At 43.4% G+C, this 16904-nt stretch overlaps 1 protein-coding gene across 1 annotated transcript in view; it reads right to left on the bottom strand.

Annotated features, from left to right (window-relative positions):
- The window catches only part of CIB2 (calcium and integrin binding family member 2), a 117271-nt gene that overhangs the window by 65296 nt on the left and 35071 nt on the right, over positions 1 to 16904 (bottom strand). The gene's annotated exons all lie outside the window — the stretch shown is intronic.

Genomic DNA, 16904 nt, shown 5'->3' on the forward strand with positions numbered 1-16904 from the left:
TCTAGCATAGGCCTGCTTCTGTTGCCAAAATAGGGCATATATTAGGTTCCACCTAGCTTTATTCAAGCTGCAGAGATTAACTCCATTTTCAAATCCCCTGCAAACTTGTGTTGTTGAGCAGATCAGTTCTTCTCTTGAAGGCTGTTTCTGGTAAGCACACACTGTGCTTTATGGGAGCTGAGTGTTGTATCGTCAATCTCTACAATCAACCTTAATGGAGAACTGGCAGACAGAGTACAGTGTATGAAGGAGTGGAATAGGTTTGATTAGGCATCATGGCATCATTAGATAGTCATTCAGGAATGTGCTTTAGTAACAAGCTGCAGTTTACCTGGGTTACTGCACTAGCTTTTCACCTCTGCAGACTTGGATTCAGATTTGATTTTGACAGGGGAGCTGAATGTATTTCTGATCAATCTTACAGTGTAAAAGCCAAAGTATAGAGGGGCTATTTCCTAAACTGAATACTTGCTTCGTTTCAGGGCCATAATCCTCCTATTTTTATGAGGCAGATAATCACATCAGTCAGTCATGCAACAGCCACTATTTGAAACAAGTACAGTTCTCAGTGCTGAGAGTCAGATTCAGCTACTAGTTCCCAAAAGTTGCAGTGAATGGCACTGCATGGAATATTGTCTGCTGAGAGTCATCTCTTGCTGAAAATTATTATTAATCCCAAATTAATACAGCACATCAGTCAACCTCTATGCTAAAGGCTAGCAGCTCTAACACTTGCTGTGTTCTTACAGGGGCAGAAATCACTTCATCTTTCATCTGATGACCTCTGGTCATACCAGCCTCAGTTGGATCTGATGGATCTGTGGCCTGGAGATGAAGGTCTCTCTCGCATTACCTGGATTCTGAGCTCTCCATGCCCTTCAAAGGAGGAAGGGTATTTGGAAATAATTTAAAATTGCATTAATTACTCTGGTCCTGTCCCCGCTCATGAAAAACTCCATATCTTGTCAGAAGGGTGCAATGTGGGGTTTTCCCCCAGAAAAGGTTTCAGGGTCTGTCCCAAACCTTGGGATCTGGGGGAAAATTGAGGCCAACCACATGGAAGCCACCCTCATTCTAGCCCCCAGCAGCTCCTACTTCCCTTGCAACATGGTTCCATTGACTGCAGCAGTCCTGCAGGCTATAGTATCTTCTCCATGGAATCTCCAAGGGACCAGAGAGGGATAAGCATCCATCTACTCTGTACTCTGACCTGTTCAGTCTTGACCCTGTAAAGATCCCAGATGCAGTATGTGTTCTGGTGGCTGGGGGGACGGGGGAAAGAAAGAAGTTGGTGCTGTGGAGGTGATTAGGAGGGAGCAGACCCACTGAGGGTTCTCTTTTGGTGACAGATCTCAGGAAGGGAGCATCCCAGGACTCTGTGTGGGCTTAGAGAGCTTATTCTTTCAGTAAAATGGCCAAGTGGATTTCCAAGCTCTCACAGCTGCAGTGACTGTTTTCATTTGCTGTCCATTTTTTATCAGAGTGAGGCTCAGATTTTCCCAAGGCAAGACCCAAAGGCAAACTCTTCTTTGGCCTGGTACCCATAAATCACCACCATGCTAGGCAATGACAACACACTATAGCTGGCTACACTGCCTTCGTAATAAGAACTCCACACACAGAGGAGTGCTGAAAACAAAAGATAAAAGCTGGTAATGGCTCATTGATTAGAAATAAGTAGAAGCTTTAGTGGCCATTCGACCCTAATACATTAAACATCTCATTAACTCTGCAGTGCTTTCGCAATATCATAAGCTAGTAGTAGAAGCAAGGTCAGAATAGATTGCACATATTTATTCAGAATATTATATCTTCTCCTATACGTCAGGAATCTATTTCAACACATTTGATAGTGTGAATCGTTTAAATAAAAACATCCAAAGTTGAATGCTAGATTACTTTGTATATTTACAAAAAATTACACGCAAAATGGCTTTACTAGATTTCAGTGACAATGGCGTGTCTTGGAAAGAACTATCAGTATCAAGTGAAATGCTGATTAGGTCACATTGCATTATAAACCAGCTGTGTGCTCAGTGCCCAGTTCACCATTCACTAGTGACTCGTATCAGCCTATCACCATCGCAAGATAATGCAACAAAATCAGCTTAGCTCCTCTCAATACTATTTTCTTCCAGTGCAAAATATGGCTTCTAGCTTATGAAAAAAAAACATTTCAGAGATGGATTGTGCTCAAGTGAGAGTGTGCCATTCAAAACACTCATTTTTATGCATTATTTTCAATCCATTTGTATCATTAGTAATTAATTTAACACATGAACTAGCTGTTTATTTCTAAGGCAGGTTTCTCTGTGCATTAGCTACCCTATGTGAGCAAAGAGATTCTGTGTTTTACTTTAGGGTTCAATCTTGCAAGGTGTTATGCACCCTCACAGTTCCCACTACTGAAGCGCTTATGTGGTCAGGTTAAATCACAGCAGCAGCCAAGTCCACTCCTGGTGTAAGCAGGCACTATTCCACTGGCATCCATGGAGTTGTGCTGCTTCACTCCAGTAGTGAATTTTACTATAGGTCAGTATCGTCTATCAGACAAGACAAAGAAAGATCTCAGTGAAGGTTTAAACCGTGAAAGAAACAGAAAATCTACATTGCTACATGGCTATTTAAGATTAGGGCATGAAGTGCAACTATGGAAGAGTTGGTCACTATAAGCCTGATCCTTCAGTCTTGCTGAAGTCAATGGAGTTGTAGCTGCTTATGCCAGTGGTGAATTTAAATTGTGCATATAAAAACTTTTAACTGCTTCTAGAAAACTGGAGGTAAGAATGAAGTCTCCAAGTTCTAAATCATTTTCAGGAAGTTAATCGCCTTCCAATATAACAGGCATATGAATGTGGAAAATATTGGCCAAGGAGTTTGGACAGAAAAGATAATGGAATTGGTAGCTAACTATTCCTTTGTAGCACTGTTTTAAAATGGAGGGAAAGATACACACTGTAGTGGTCTGAGCACAAAAAAACCGAGACTCAGGGAATTTAGTGTTCAGAACCAGGCTCTGACCTCAACTCTTTCCCAAGGCCCAGAGAAATTCACTGGAGTGTGCAATATATAGGAAGCCTTGTGTAGGCGCTCCACTGCCCTAGGGGAAGATCAGAAGAGGGTGGCAGAGTAATGACCTGGGGTGGCATGAGCTGCACAGACTGTACTCACCATCTTTTGTAGCAGCAGCAGGTCCAAGGCAGTGGTTTGTTACTCTTCTTGGCATTCTCAGCTATTCAGTACAATCAAAGTGATGGGTTTTATTGGGACAGTTAGGTGCACAAGCTGAGCAGAGAGGGGCCTAGATGGAACACTCAGGAGCACACAGGCAGCTGCTCTCCAAGGCTCTTCAAGAGGTTCAGATAAGATGTTGCAGCCAAGGTGCCCAGGCAAATGGGATTAGCCTGGGAAACAACATTTACCTGACTTGGTGTTAGGCCCAGAGGAAATGAGCCACTGCACTCAGGAAGGAGTAGGTGTAGGGCATACATTAGTGTGGCCCGTAGCCCAATTCTTATCCATATGTGGAGCCCCCAATTCCACAGATCAGTAGCAGATAGTACTGTGCAGACTAGCCCTAGCCCAGACCTCAGGCTGGCCTCTCCAAATTCCCAGAGCCCTGGTTGGCTAGAGAGCTGGCAGGAAATCCTGCCCTATTTCTTGCTCCTAATCCTCCTCTGATTAGAGGATGGGACTGCCATTTGAGAAGGGACTGCATGGGCTGCAGGAGAGGGCACATGCAGCTGCTGCCTGGACATATCAGGCCAAGAGTCTGAGCTCAGAGCTGGACGGGCAGGCCCAAGGAGCACAATCTGAATGTGGTCCCTAGGAGCCTGCACTGAACCAAGAATCAGCCACAGCCAAAAGCGAAAGAGGCACCTTAACCTGGGACTAAGGAGCCAGGGCTGGAGGGGCTGTCAAGATTGTTTGTGACTGATGGAAACAAAGTTCCTTTTAGGCTTGTGGGATTTATGTCCTGTTCCCACCAATGATTCTTTGCAATGTCACAGGGGTTCTGTATCTGGTATTACAGGCTCTGGGATAGATCTGTGCATTGGAGCAACTCCCAGGTGAAGTCCTGCCTCCTCAATGGTTATAGGTAGGGCTGTCAATTAATCGCGGTTAACTCACTTGTTTAACTCAAAAAAATTAATTGCGAGTAAAAGAATTAATCGCAATTAATTGCACTTATAACAACAGAATACCAATTGAAATTTATTAAATATTTTTGGATGTTTTTCTACATTTCAATATTGATTTCAATTACAACACAGAATACAAAGTACACAGTGCTCACTTTATATTATTATTTTTTATTACAAATATATGCACTGTAAAAATGATAAAAGAAATAGTATTTTTCAATTCACCTCATATAAGTACTGAAGAGCAATTTCTTTATCATGAAAGTGTAACTTACAAATGCAGATTTTTTGGGGTTACATAACTGCACTCAAAAACAAAACAGTGTAAAACTTTAGAGCTTACAAGTCCACTCAGTCCTACTTCTTATTCTGCCAATTGCTAAGACAAACAAGTTTGTTTACATTGACGGGAGATACTGCTTCCTGCTTCTTATTTACAATGTCACCTGAAAGTGAGAACAGGCATTCGCATGGCAGTTTCGTAGCCGGCGTTGCAAGATATTTACATGCCAGATATGCTAAACATTGGTATGCCCCTTCATGCTTCAGCCACCATTCCAGAGGACATGCTTCCATGCTGATGATGCTCATTAAAAAAACAATGCATCAATTAAATTTGTGACTGTACTCCTTGGGGGGGGGGGGGAGAACTGTATGTCTCCTACTCTGTTTTACCCGCATTCTGCATATATTCCATGTTATAGCAGTCTCGGATGATGACCCAGCACATGTTCGTTTTAAGAACACTTTCACTGAAAATTTGACAAAATGCAAAGAAGATACCAATATGAAATTTCTAAAGATAGCTACAGCACTCGACCCAAGATTTAAGAATCTGAAGCGCCTTCCAAAATCTGAGAGGGATGAGGTGTGGAGCATGCTTTCAGAAGTCTTAAAAGAGCAACACTCTGATGCGGAAACTACAGAACCAAACTACCAAAAAAGAAAATCAACCTTCTGCTGGTGACATCTGACTCAGATGATGAAAAAGAACATACATTAGTCTGCAGTGCTTTGGATGGTTATCAAGCAGAACCCATCATCAACATGGAAGCATGTCCTCTGGAATGGTGGTTGAAGCATGAAGGGACATATGAATCTTTAGTGCATCTGCCACATAAATATCTTGCAATGCCAGCTATAACAGTGCCATGCAAACGCCTGTTCTCACTTTCAGGTGACATTGTAAACAAGAAGCAGGCAGCATTATCTCCTGCAAATTGTAACCAACCTTGTTTTTCTGAGTGATTGGCTGACCAAGAAGTAGGACTGGGTGGACTTGTAGGCTCTAAAGTTTAACATAGTTTTATTTTTGAAAGCAGTTTTTTCTTGTACATAATTCTACATTTGTAAATTCAACTTTCATGATAAAGAGCAAAATTGCACCATAGCACTTGTATGAGGTGAATTGAAAAATACAATTTTTTTGTTTTTTACAGTGCAGATAATTGTAATCAAAAATAAATATAAAGTTAGCACTGTACACTTTGTATTCTGTGTTGTAATTGAAATTAATGTATTTGAAAATGTAGTAAACATCCAAAAATGTTTAAAATAAATGGTATTCTATTGTTGTTTAAGAGCACGATTAATCACGTGATTAATTGCAATTAATTTTTTTAATAGCACGATTAATCGTGATTAATTTTTTTAATTGTTTGACAGCCCTAGTTGTAAGAGTTTGGGACAACCTAGCAGTGAAGGGTGCTCCCAACACACACCTGAAGCAGCCTCATAGCAGGAAACATGGGGCAATCGCTACATCTGGACCTCAGGGTGACAATAGGGAGAAACCGAGACCAGAGACTACAGGACTGAACCCCAGCCAGCGGGATCTGCAGCTCAATACTTAATTGTTCTCTAATAGAGAGATGGAAGGCTAGAAAATTAGTAAGGAGGGGGATTGTATCCACAAGGGCATTTGAGAAGTTTAGAAGGTTGTATGATATCAATCTCTATGCTGATGTATTATGGATCCAGACTCCCTTGTTTCCTGATTTAAATCTTCTCTACATTGAATAGAAATACACTGGAGAACTTCTTATTATTTATAAAAATTAGGTTTACAATAAAATAGTATAAGAAAGGGAAAGGAAAGAGAAGGGGCAGGTAGATGGGCATGTAGCCAATTTTTTTGTAGATATGTCAAATGTAGCTTGATTCCTTCTGTAAATTCAGTCAGTAAATTGTAGAGCCACTAAAACCAATATTAAATATTCTCCCACCAACCTCCCCACCACTTCAAACCACATACTACTCGACTTGTGTTGACAAGCTCCTGAGCCAGCCATGATGACCATTTTGTTTTAGAATAATTAAACTACTGTGAACATTTTGTTCATGCATTAGGGAGGATTTGTTCTTTATCTTTCAGCGAATGTAGTGTGGCTATTCCCAACATTAGTCATACGAATTCACAGCACTGTTTAAGAATCTCATATTCCCCCTTTCCACAATGCACCCTTCCCACACTCCCCATCTTGCCACTGTGTCTCAACTCTAACATCTAGGAACCACCCCTAGAAAGCAGAATAGTTCAGCCCCTGTCTTAGCTGAGACTTCCAGGAAAGGAGCATCCCAACTGGAGTATTAAAAGGGAAAGTTTTGACAAAAGATGCACCTGAATGGGGATGCAGGGGATGAAAACTTGTATGGAAGCCACATTTTCCATTCATCAGGGAACTAGAAACATTAGTTAAAAACTAGAACCATCAAAAACTAGAGCCAGCACTACAGACTTTTCAGGTTATACGCTATTCTCATGTGGGGTAGGAAGATCCACAATCTACTAACAGAGATCAAACAAATCTACAATATCTACAATCAAAATCAGTCTGTTGGGCACAATCTCATGAGTTTCCCTATAAACTGAACATACAGGGGGTTTCTCCCCTTAATTGTGTGGATCTTGAGCACTCCATGTGGAGTGATGGTGTAAAAATGTGTGTATAGAACAAGAGCCATTGCACTGTTTCAGCTCCCCATTTTCCACATTGCAGCTTGCTCTAGTAAGAGCTGTGTGCTCCTGCATCAGTAGTTTACTGCACTTGCTCCCTTTAAATGGAGGATTTCCAGCCCCTTAGATGGGGGTCACTGCTGGTATGGCCAGTATGACTCCTAGGCAAATTTCTGCTTGGAAATCCACTCTAAACTGAAGAGAGCATGCTATGTTGAGCAGCACATATCTTTCACCCCCCTGGGAGGCAGGCACAGAAGGGATCCTGTAGTATACGGGGCAGAGAAGAGAACGCACCAGTTTCTCCCTCCTTTGCAGGCTTTGAGGCTTGTTGGGTGCATTTGCCCACCCCCTCTGCAGCATGCTGTTTGGCACCTTGTTCCCCCACTAGTTTGCTGGCCAGGCTCAGTCCATCTCAAGCATTATAACTTTTATTTACAGAATTGGTGTGTTCTGGCTGGGAAAGCCAAGCATTCCTGAACACCTGTACTTGCAGGGTTGGGAATTTGCCAAATTATACCAGTCTAGAGGGAGAAATAGAGACAGACGGGTTTGCTAACAGAAACATTATTACCGGAATAAAAACTTGTCTGCTGGAAAATTAGATTGACAAAACACGTAACAGAAATACCATAGCTCACCGGCTGCCTTACAGGGGACAATTTAACCATTTGTTACCATCAGCAATTACAGGAGAGACAGGTTGTGCACATGCCTTCCCTGCTGATTGAGCTGCACAGAATCTGTGTGGCTCTGAGGCAAGAAGACAATAGAAAGGTCTGAATAGACCCATGTTCCTACCGGGTTCTGTGTGACTATTTCCATTTTGATCACGACCAAAGATTGAGCTAGGGGCTCCCAGAGCAAAATGCTTTAGTCTCTACCTCTAGAGCCAAAGAGTCAAGGGCTGTTTCTGAGGACTGTAACAGACTCATATCCTCTGTGGATTGCGTACAGAGGGGTACACATAACACACACTGATCTTTGGTCTATATCTGCACATTTTTACATTAAATCCGTGGCCTTAGTCATAAGTAGAAAATATTATCCAGCAAGTGTGTTGCTATGTGTAGGATGCAACTGCCTATTCTGATGGCCTTACACTTTTTTAAATTAACTTGTTCTTAATCTCTGCACTCAATTATTTTAATACATTTTTAAATTATTTAAAAAAACCAAATCTTCCCTGTGCATCATCACTAAAATGAGGCAATGTTTTGTCTAGAACGAAGTCCATGCTGTTGACTCAGAGCTTTAAGATCATTATTGGTATCTAGACTTTAAATCCTTCTCCATAGTGTATAGGTCTTAGGGGAAGTAAGTGTACTCAGTCATCTTTCAGTGGAAAATTTAAATTTAGTATAATTTAAGTAAAAGTGCAATTGGAGAACTGAGACATACACAGTGATTACAACACGTAACAGTTGTATTCAAAGAGTTTCCATCCAAAGCTCTCAAAGCACTTTGCAATGCATAGTTAATTCAACCTCACAATGCCCTGGTAGGCAGGTGTGATGTTGCACCCCATAATGCTTTATGGAAATATGCTTATGAAAGTAAATATGACATAACTGGAATATGTTTTATGCTAGATATGCCATGTAACAGATCTCTGCAAAGGTTATGATCTCCTGGATATATTCATCCTATTTGTATGCATGTATCATTTTTGTATTCAAAGTTATGTATATTGGCTATGTACTTGTTTAATTTTAAGTAGCCTCCGTGAAACAGTTGATCAGTTTCCTGAGAGAATGTGGCCTGGCTGGTAAGAAACTCAGTCATGCATGGACATGTGACTTGCCCATGTGACTCCAAAACTCCATCTTGGAGCTGGTTTTGGATAGGTGAGAGGAGGGGATCTCCACCCACAAGAGAAAGTCTATTTAAGCCCCTGGGAGACCCCTCCATTTTGTCTTCAGCTGGCTCAAGAGATAGCCTCTCCACTCCCAAAGGATACCTAAAAGAAACTGGAACAAAGGACAGTAACCACAGGGGTGTGAGTGATTGCTGGACCCAGACTAGAAGGAGGCTAGTCTGTAAAAGAAGCTTACTGGAACATATCTGAGAGTGAGATTTCATCTGTAATCACTTTCTTACTGTATTGGGTTTAGACTTGCATGTTTTATTTTATTTTGTTTGGTAATTTATTTTGTTCTGTCTGTTATTACTTGGAACCACTTAAATCCTACTTTTTGTATTTAATAAAATCACTTTTTACTTATTAATTAACCCAGAGTATGTATTAATATCTGGGGGGGGGGCAAACAGCTGTGCATATCTCTCCATCAGTGTTATAGAGGGCGGACAATTTATGAGTTTACCCTGTATAAGCTTTATACAGGGTAAAATGGATTTATTTGGGGTTTGGACCCCATTGGAAGCTGGGCATCTGAGTGTTGGAGACAGGAACACTTCTTAAGCTGTTTTCAGTTAAGCCTGCAGCTTTTGGGGGACGTTGTTCAGACCTCTGTCTGGGTTTGTAGCAGGCTAGTGTTTCTGGCTCAAACAGGCAAGGTTCTGGAGTCCCAAGCTGGCAGGGAAAACGGGTTAGAAGGAGTCTCAGCATATCAGTTGGCAGTCCCCAGGGGATTTCTGTGATCCAACCCGTCACAGCAGGTAAGTACTATCCCCATTGTACAGATGGCAAAACTATGGCAGAAAGAAAGAGGATGTCAGTTGCCCAAGATCATACACTAGCAACAGGAAGTTAACTAACTCCCACTCTGATCTATTCTGCAGATAATACTCTGCACTCAATGAAGACAGTTATACAGTAAATAAAATTCCACTGATTGGGTTACTGTCTGTCAGATAATGTATGCTGGTTATAGATAAAGTTTCTCAGAACCGTCACACTAGTAGGAGGAGGAAACATGAGGATCCGAAGAAGCCTCCATTCCTTTCTTCCTCCCTCCCATGATTTTCAGCCCTTGATAGTGTTATTCTCAAGTTTTTGTTCTAGACACTGTGCATCAGACACGAGCATCTTTTTGGCCTATGGAATAACCCATTTTCACTGGGTTTAGCCCCAGCTTTAGCTCCAAGAATGTCTATTTGCACAAGCCTTTTTTTCTATGTAATGCAAGGATCTGAGATTCACACTCTGCTTTCTCTCTCTCATGGAGATGTGCACTTTTCTCTCTCTTTGGCCCAGATCCTGCAAGGGGGTTTTTTAGACCAGGGTTCCCTCACTCCCCACATGGAGTTCTATCCGAGGATCAGCCCCTTGTTTTCTTTAGGTGACCGCAGTCATCTAGGCTGTAAGAGCATGCTTTGATCTGTGTGTCTAGGGAAACATGCCAGCCTGGTATGAAATATTGCTTCCTCACAACTTCTGTTATGATACTCAGGATATATTAGGGTTTTGTGGCAGTCAGACGGTGATGTATCACAATAGATAATTGTCACAGGACAATGCAGCGAGTTGAATTTCACACTAAATTGTTACCATTTCTGGTGTCATTAGTGCCATCTCTTATCCCTAGGTGCCTTACTGAATTGATAAGAGCAGGCCAAGACAGTGCTCTGTTTACATTTCTGTACATTTCTCCCCCCTGATTTCTAGAAACATCTATTTCCCTGATTCATTGAGGGGTTCTAATTTAAATACAATTTTCCATTTGCAACATTCAGTACATTGCTTTCCCAGTTCTTTAATCACTCGACTTGTAAAGCCAGGTTTAACCAATGCTGGTGAATTACACCTCCCTAAGTTAGCGAGGCTCCATGCACCTGAAAGAGTATTCACTTAAAGGGAGGGCTGGGGGTAGTACTATGTGCAATTCATCTTACAGCAGCACCTAAAGGCTTCAACCAAGATCAGGGCCCTTCTGCACTGTATATACAGACAGTAAGAGACTCTCCCTGATCTGCAGCAGTGCTGGAACAATTTGTATAGAGGGAGTGCTGAGAGCCATTGAACCAAACTGTAAACTCTGTATATGATAGAAATCACTTCAAGCCAGGAGGTGCAGCAGCACCACCAGTACCCCTAGTTCCTACCACCTATGTCTGCAGAGTTTGCAATCGAAATAGACAAGCCAGACAGAGCGATTATTATCTATCCCCGTATCTATAGGTGGAGAATAGAAGCAAAGAGAGATTCAGTGACCTGTCCAAGGTCACACAAGACATCTATGGCAGACACAAGGATTGACCTCCTTAGTCTCAGTTCAGTGACCTTTGCTATGAGATAATCCATCTTCGCTAACTCCTGACGCCTTCCCGTAGGTTCTCTGCCAGGCAGGTAACTTTATCTTTGGCTGAGACTGCACAGGAGCTCTAGTGGAAAATGTTGAGAAGTGGTGCCTCAGCCTCATCCTTTGTCCTGACCTGACCTCATCCCTTGTCCTGTCCACGCTGTAAAAGCAGCCACTGTGAACTTAAGGCCTTCTCCTCCAATCCCTTTACTTCTACCACGGCTTGGAATGATCTTGGTGAAATGGGGGAGGGGTGCATCAGGGAGCCTATGAATGAGCCAATCCTGTTCCTTTGCACCAGCCCCCACTTCGACTCAGTCTCCCACTCCACAGTTTTAACTGTAGAGCTTGAACTGGTTTTGATGAAGCCAGAAGTAGGGCTCGGAGTACCCCGCACTTCCTCTCCAGGCACCCTATTTTGGGTTATGTGTGTGTAAGAGGGGCGGTGTGAATTTGGCCCATCGCAAGTTGTTGCATGAATGAAACTGGAAAGCACGTTGAATCCTCTTGTATGGAGTAGATGCAAGCATAGCCATGACAGCTTACTGCAAGTTAGCCTAGCAGGCAAGCAAGGGAGCTGATTCCTGAGCATTCCCAAAGACTTTCACATCGACAAATTCAGCTGCTAGTTTATGTTCAATTTTAAAAAGAAGTCATGTTGGTGTTACCATTGGCATAAATGATAGGATTCTGGAAACAGAGAGGAACTGAACCCAAAATGAAAACTAAGCAAGGACATCAATGATACTGCAGAATCCATTAGCCATCCAGCCTTTCAGCAGAAAGAAAAAACCTCCATCAGCTGATTCAGTAAGAGGCTTATTGATTATAAGCCCTAGATTTGAAGGGAGAGCTTTTAAGGAAGTTCTTCTTCACAAAGCGCACAGTCAACCTGTGGAACTCCTTGCCTGACGAGGTTGTGAAGGCTAGAACTATAACAGGGTTTAAAAGAGAATTAGATAAATTCATGGAGGTTAAGTCCATTAATGGCTTTAGCCAGGATGGGTAAGGAATGGTGTCCCTAGCCTCTGTTTGTCAGAGGGTGGAAATGGATGGCAGGAGAGAGATCACTTGATCATTACCTGTTAGGTTCACTCCCTCTGGGACACCTGGCATTGGCCACTGTCGGTAGACAGGATACTGGGCTGATTGGACCTTTGGTCTGACCCAGAATGGCCATTCTTATGTTCTTCTGTTCATACCAGTGTACTATCCAGATAGGAGAAGATTCGCCAATAGGCATAGAAGGCCCTGTTCTCCACTGTACAAGAGTAGACAGCTCCCTATTGTTGGGAGTGAAGGTGTATTTAGGCCTGACAGAAGCCTGTTGGGATTTAAAAGGTTTACAATTTGACCATATGTAGTGTGGCTAGGGTGACCATATCTCCCTATGCTGAATACGGGACCCCTGGTAAAATTACTCATGTTCAAGCTAGTTCAATGGCAATCAGCACTATGCAGTACAAACATTCAGATTAACATCAAGTTGACTGAGCACCTGTTAAAAAGAAATACAGCATAGTTGGATTAGTTTTATTTATCTTATCTTTAAAGCTTTAGGGTTCACACGGGGAGAGGTGACACACACACACACTCCCGTACATCTCTCTCACACGGGGGGGTGACCGACCGACTCGACCCTCCCTGTCTGGTGCTCTCCACCCTCCATGCCTGGCAGGGCTCCCAGGATGGACCCACCTCCCCTGGTACCAGGTGCCGTGTCTTCCTGAAGCAACGTGTGTGGGGCACGCAGGATTGCATGCCCCCCCATCCCCAGATTTCTGCCAGGGTTCATATCAGAATGTGGCCAGCAGCAGCATTTTGGCACTATGTGGGAGGGAAGGGATGGGAGCTGCTTCCAGCCATGGGGCAGGTGGGGGGCGGGGGAGGGAGGGATGACCTGGCCCGTGTCTTTGCAGAATTCATCTCTTCCCACCCACCCCCCGCTCCCGTATGGCTGGAAGCAGCTTGTTCCTTCCTGCCCATGCAGTGTCAGAAGGCAGCTAACACTTCCAGGCTGCTGCTGGCCACCGACAGAACCCAGCTGTGACCTGTCCCCTGACTACAGCATGGGCAGGAAGGGGTTAAGCCCTAAGGATGCATTTTGTGCACCAGGGCCCAGGGAACCTGACTGCAGGGGCTTCAGCAAACCCAGCCAGAGAGGTGGCTCAGCAGGGGAGGGTGCCTAGGGGACGGAGCGGGTGAAAAGGGTGCTAAGCCCCTGCCCAGGGGGCTGCTGTGGAGCCTACAGGGTTGGGCCATGAACAGGCTGGAAATGGCTTCCCCACTGCCACTCCAGAGCTTAAATGAAGGGTGGAGAGGCTTCCCCATGCCAGTGCTGTGCCAGGCTTTAGCACATGCAGGGCTTGGCTCCTCATGGACAGTGCCCCAGTCCGGAGGGTCTTGGGCTTTCTCAGGGCGCCAGCCCAGCCAGAGGTAGTGGGGGAAGGAAGGAGCCTTCCAGCCAGGCTGTTGGTGAGCTCAGCACTCCAATTAGGGTCTGGGAGCAGAATGCACCCCACCGTTGGGGATATGGAGGAGCAGTGGGGCTGGGGGCAGTGAAGGGGCAAAGCAGGGAGAGGACAGCAAGAGGGGGAGCACGTAAATTGACAGTGAGTAGGCAGCAGAGGTGACATGTAACCGGCCACTGCCTGGCACCTACCTGCACTCACCAGCCACCGCAGCTCACAGCCAGTGCTGTCCGGAAATGGGATGGGGGGCGGGGTCCTGCTGTCTGAGAACCGGCACGCAGCAGGGGCTGTGCTAATGGACCAGCAGGGGGAGCAACCGGACCCACATGCTGCAGCTTTGCCCCGCCATAAGCCTTGCACACCCATCCCCATCGTCAGTCACTGGACCCTGCCACTCACCGCTGGTCGACTGGCAGCTGGCGAGCAAGGATCCGCCCAGCAGTAGGACCTGCTAGTACTGACCGGGGGGGACAGAAAATCTGGGAAAATTTGCCCTTTTCTAAGAAAAAAGCGGGATACCTGCAGGAGGGCTTAAATATGGGACTGTCCCTTTAAAAACGAAACGTCTGGTCACCTTAAGTGTGCCGCATGTGTAAGAAATTGCAGAGTAATCAAGTTTGTAAGGAAAACAGAAGATGCAAGCAACTACAGAGCTAGAAAAGACCGGCATAAAGTTGGAAGTTGGCACAATACTTTTACTGACAGGGCTCGAGAACTGATAGAGAAATGAGAAACTAATACATATGCATTAAAAAAAAAAGCAAAAAGCTATATAAAATCAGCTTAATAAAGGGAAGTAGAAGCTGTGAATTGTCCAGTGCTGGAAAGACAATAGTGAGATTGTCCCGATATGCTGCCCAATTGTAATTAACTGATCCCTGAATGCTGGTGTTTTGCCTTAACAAAGATTTGTTAGACCCATCTGCTGAGTGGTGAATTTCAATCCAACCTATCAGGTGCACTTCACACCCCTTGTCAGTGGTTTAACTGCGATCCACACAAGCTCCACCCGGGGGATAAGGGAAAGAGTTTGGGCAAAGGGAAGGGGTGTAGCCAATGGTCCACAATAAAAGCCAATCTGATGTCCACAAACCATTATCTAGTGGGTGCCCAAGAATCAGAGCTCCTATTCTAGCCTAGGGATTTTAGGGGCTGCAGAGCCTATGGATCTAGGTGATAGGTATGTTAGAAATAATTCTACCTAGCTACTATAAAGCTCTTTTCATTTACAGAGTTCAAAGCACTTTACAAACGAGTATAAGATTCATTATTTCCATTTTAAAGATGAAAAGCACAGTGATAAAGTGCCTTGCCCAAGGTCACATAAGCAAGCCAGTGGTAGAGCAGGGAGCAGAACCGCAGTCTTCTGATTCCCATCTAGTATTCTGCAACTAGATTAGATTGCTTCCTCGTGCCCTGCCCTGGGGTTAGGAGGTGAATTCTATCCCCCAATCTGCATGTAGATCCCTGAACAGGGCGTCTGTTTCTGTTGGAGGAATGACTCCATGAGCCCCTCTATACCATATCACAATATGTCTTACAGGGGGAAGTACTAGGTATTTTTCTTCAAGAGTAAGTGCCAAAATTATAAAAGTTTGAAAAAGGCAAATGTAATATGTTTCCAGAAGTGGGCCACTTGGAATACTGTGCACTATGCCCAGATCAGAGGGGAAGAGAGATCTTTTGCCCCAGAGATCCCCTAGGGGTGATGGAGTAAAAAGAAAGAACCTGTGGCTCTTATTTACAAAATTAGACACTTAGCTATTGCCATCAATACCAAGGGCCCCATGTTCAGTGAGGTCGTATCTTGTTGATACTGCACATACCCAACCCTTCCTCCCCCAGAGTACTGATACATAAACTGCTGCCTGTCAGCTTTTTGTAGGAGTCTGTTCTTCATCTTCATCCATTATCTGTGACTATGTATTACTAATGTGCTATTAGATCACCATATATTTTTGCAGTACAAGAACTTGTATGTCATTTTTCCTCATTATAGTTTTCAAATTAGTAGCAGAATAAGAAGCAATACAGGCCACAGATTTCTTCAGGGTCAATTATCGTTGATAAATTAGCCCTGAATTTTCAACCATAGCACTGTCCAGATCAGGTTGAGTAATTTGCTACACAAAGCTGTACATGTGATATTGACAACATACAGTGCTAAGACTTATGTGCCTTTATACATGTTGCAAGAGAAAATAATTCTGAAGCCCATAGATTGTTTCCATATAATTATATACAAATTCTGACTTCCTAATATTAAGGAAGGATTCTGAGCACGATCCTATTTTAAAACAAGTTTCCTTCCCTGTACTACTGACATCTTACCTTGTTCTAGATGAAAGTATTTTAAAGATCTATTTTAGTTCTCACTGCTTGTTTAATTTTTGCATTTCACTGAGCTTGGACAATGAAGAAAAACTAATCAAAAAGACTGGACATTTATATGGCTAAGAATGTCCAGAGTTATAATAAGGATATTTAAAAGACCAAGAGTTTTGGGAGGGATATCAGTGTTGCCAACTTATGATTGAATCAAGAGTCTCACAATATTTGTTGATTTTCTTATAGCCCCAGCTCCTGGAGTCATGTTATTACATGAGAATCTCAGCTTTCATTTTTAAAAACAGTTACTAGCCCTCGTGGTTGCGAGAAAAGCATGAAAATGTAAATTCTAAAAGCTCAGAAACCAGAAACCGAATAAAAAGCACCCCAAAAACCTTGTCTTTAGAAATCACATGATCTTTTAGACTCTAACTCGTGATTTTTCAATGTTTGGGGCTGGCAATAGTGGAATATAAACCCTCATGCTTCAGATCACAAAACATCCCTGTTAAACTAAATGCAGGTTACAGCTGGTGAAATTGTAGGGACTGTGCTATGCAGGAGGTCACACTAGATGGTCATAAAGGTCTCTTTTGGCCTTGAAATCTACAAGCATCTAACTAACGTTTTATTTTCCAATCTCCCTTCCCTGGGGCCAAGTTATTCCATAGCTACCCATTGCGGGGTTTCTTGCACCTGCCACAGAAACAGCTGACACCGGCACTGTTGGACACCAAGTATTGGACTAGAGAGATCACTGGTCTGATTTGTTATGGCAATTCCAATTTTCCTAATATCATTA

Source organism: Chrysemys picta, chromosome 10 (assembly GCF_011386835.1).
Source record: "Chrysemys picta bellii isolate R12L10 chromosome 10, ASM1138683v2, whole genome shotgun sequence".
Classification (NCBI taxonomy): Eukaryota; Metazoa; Chordata; order Testudines; family Emydidae; genus Chrysemys; species Chrysemys picta.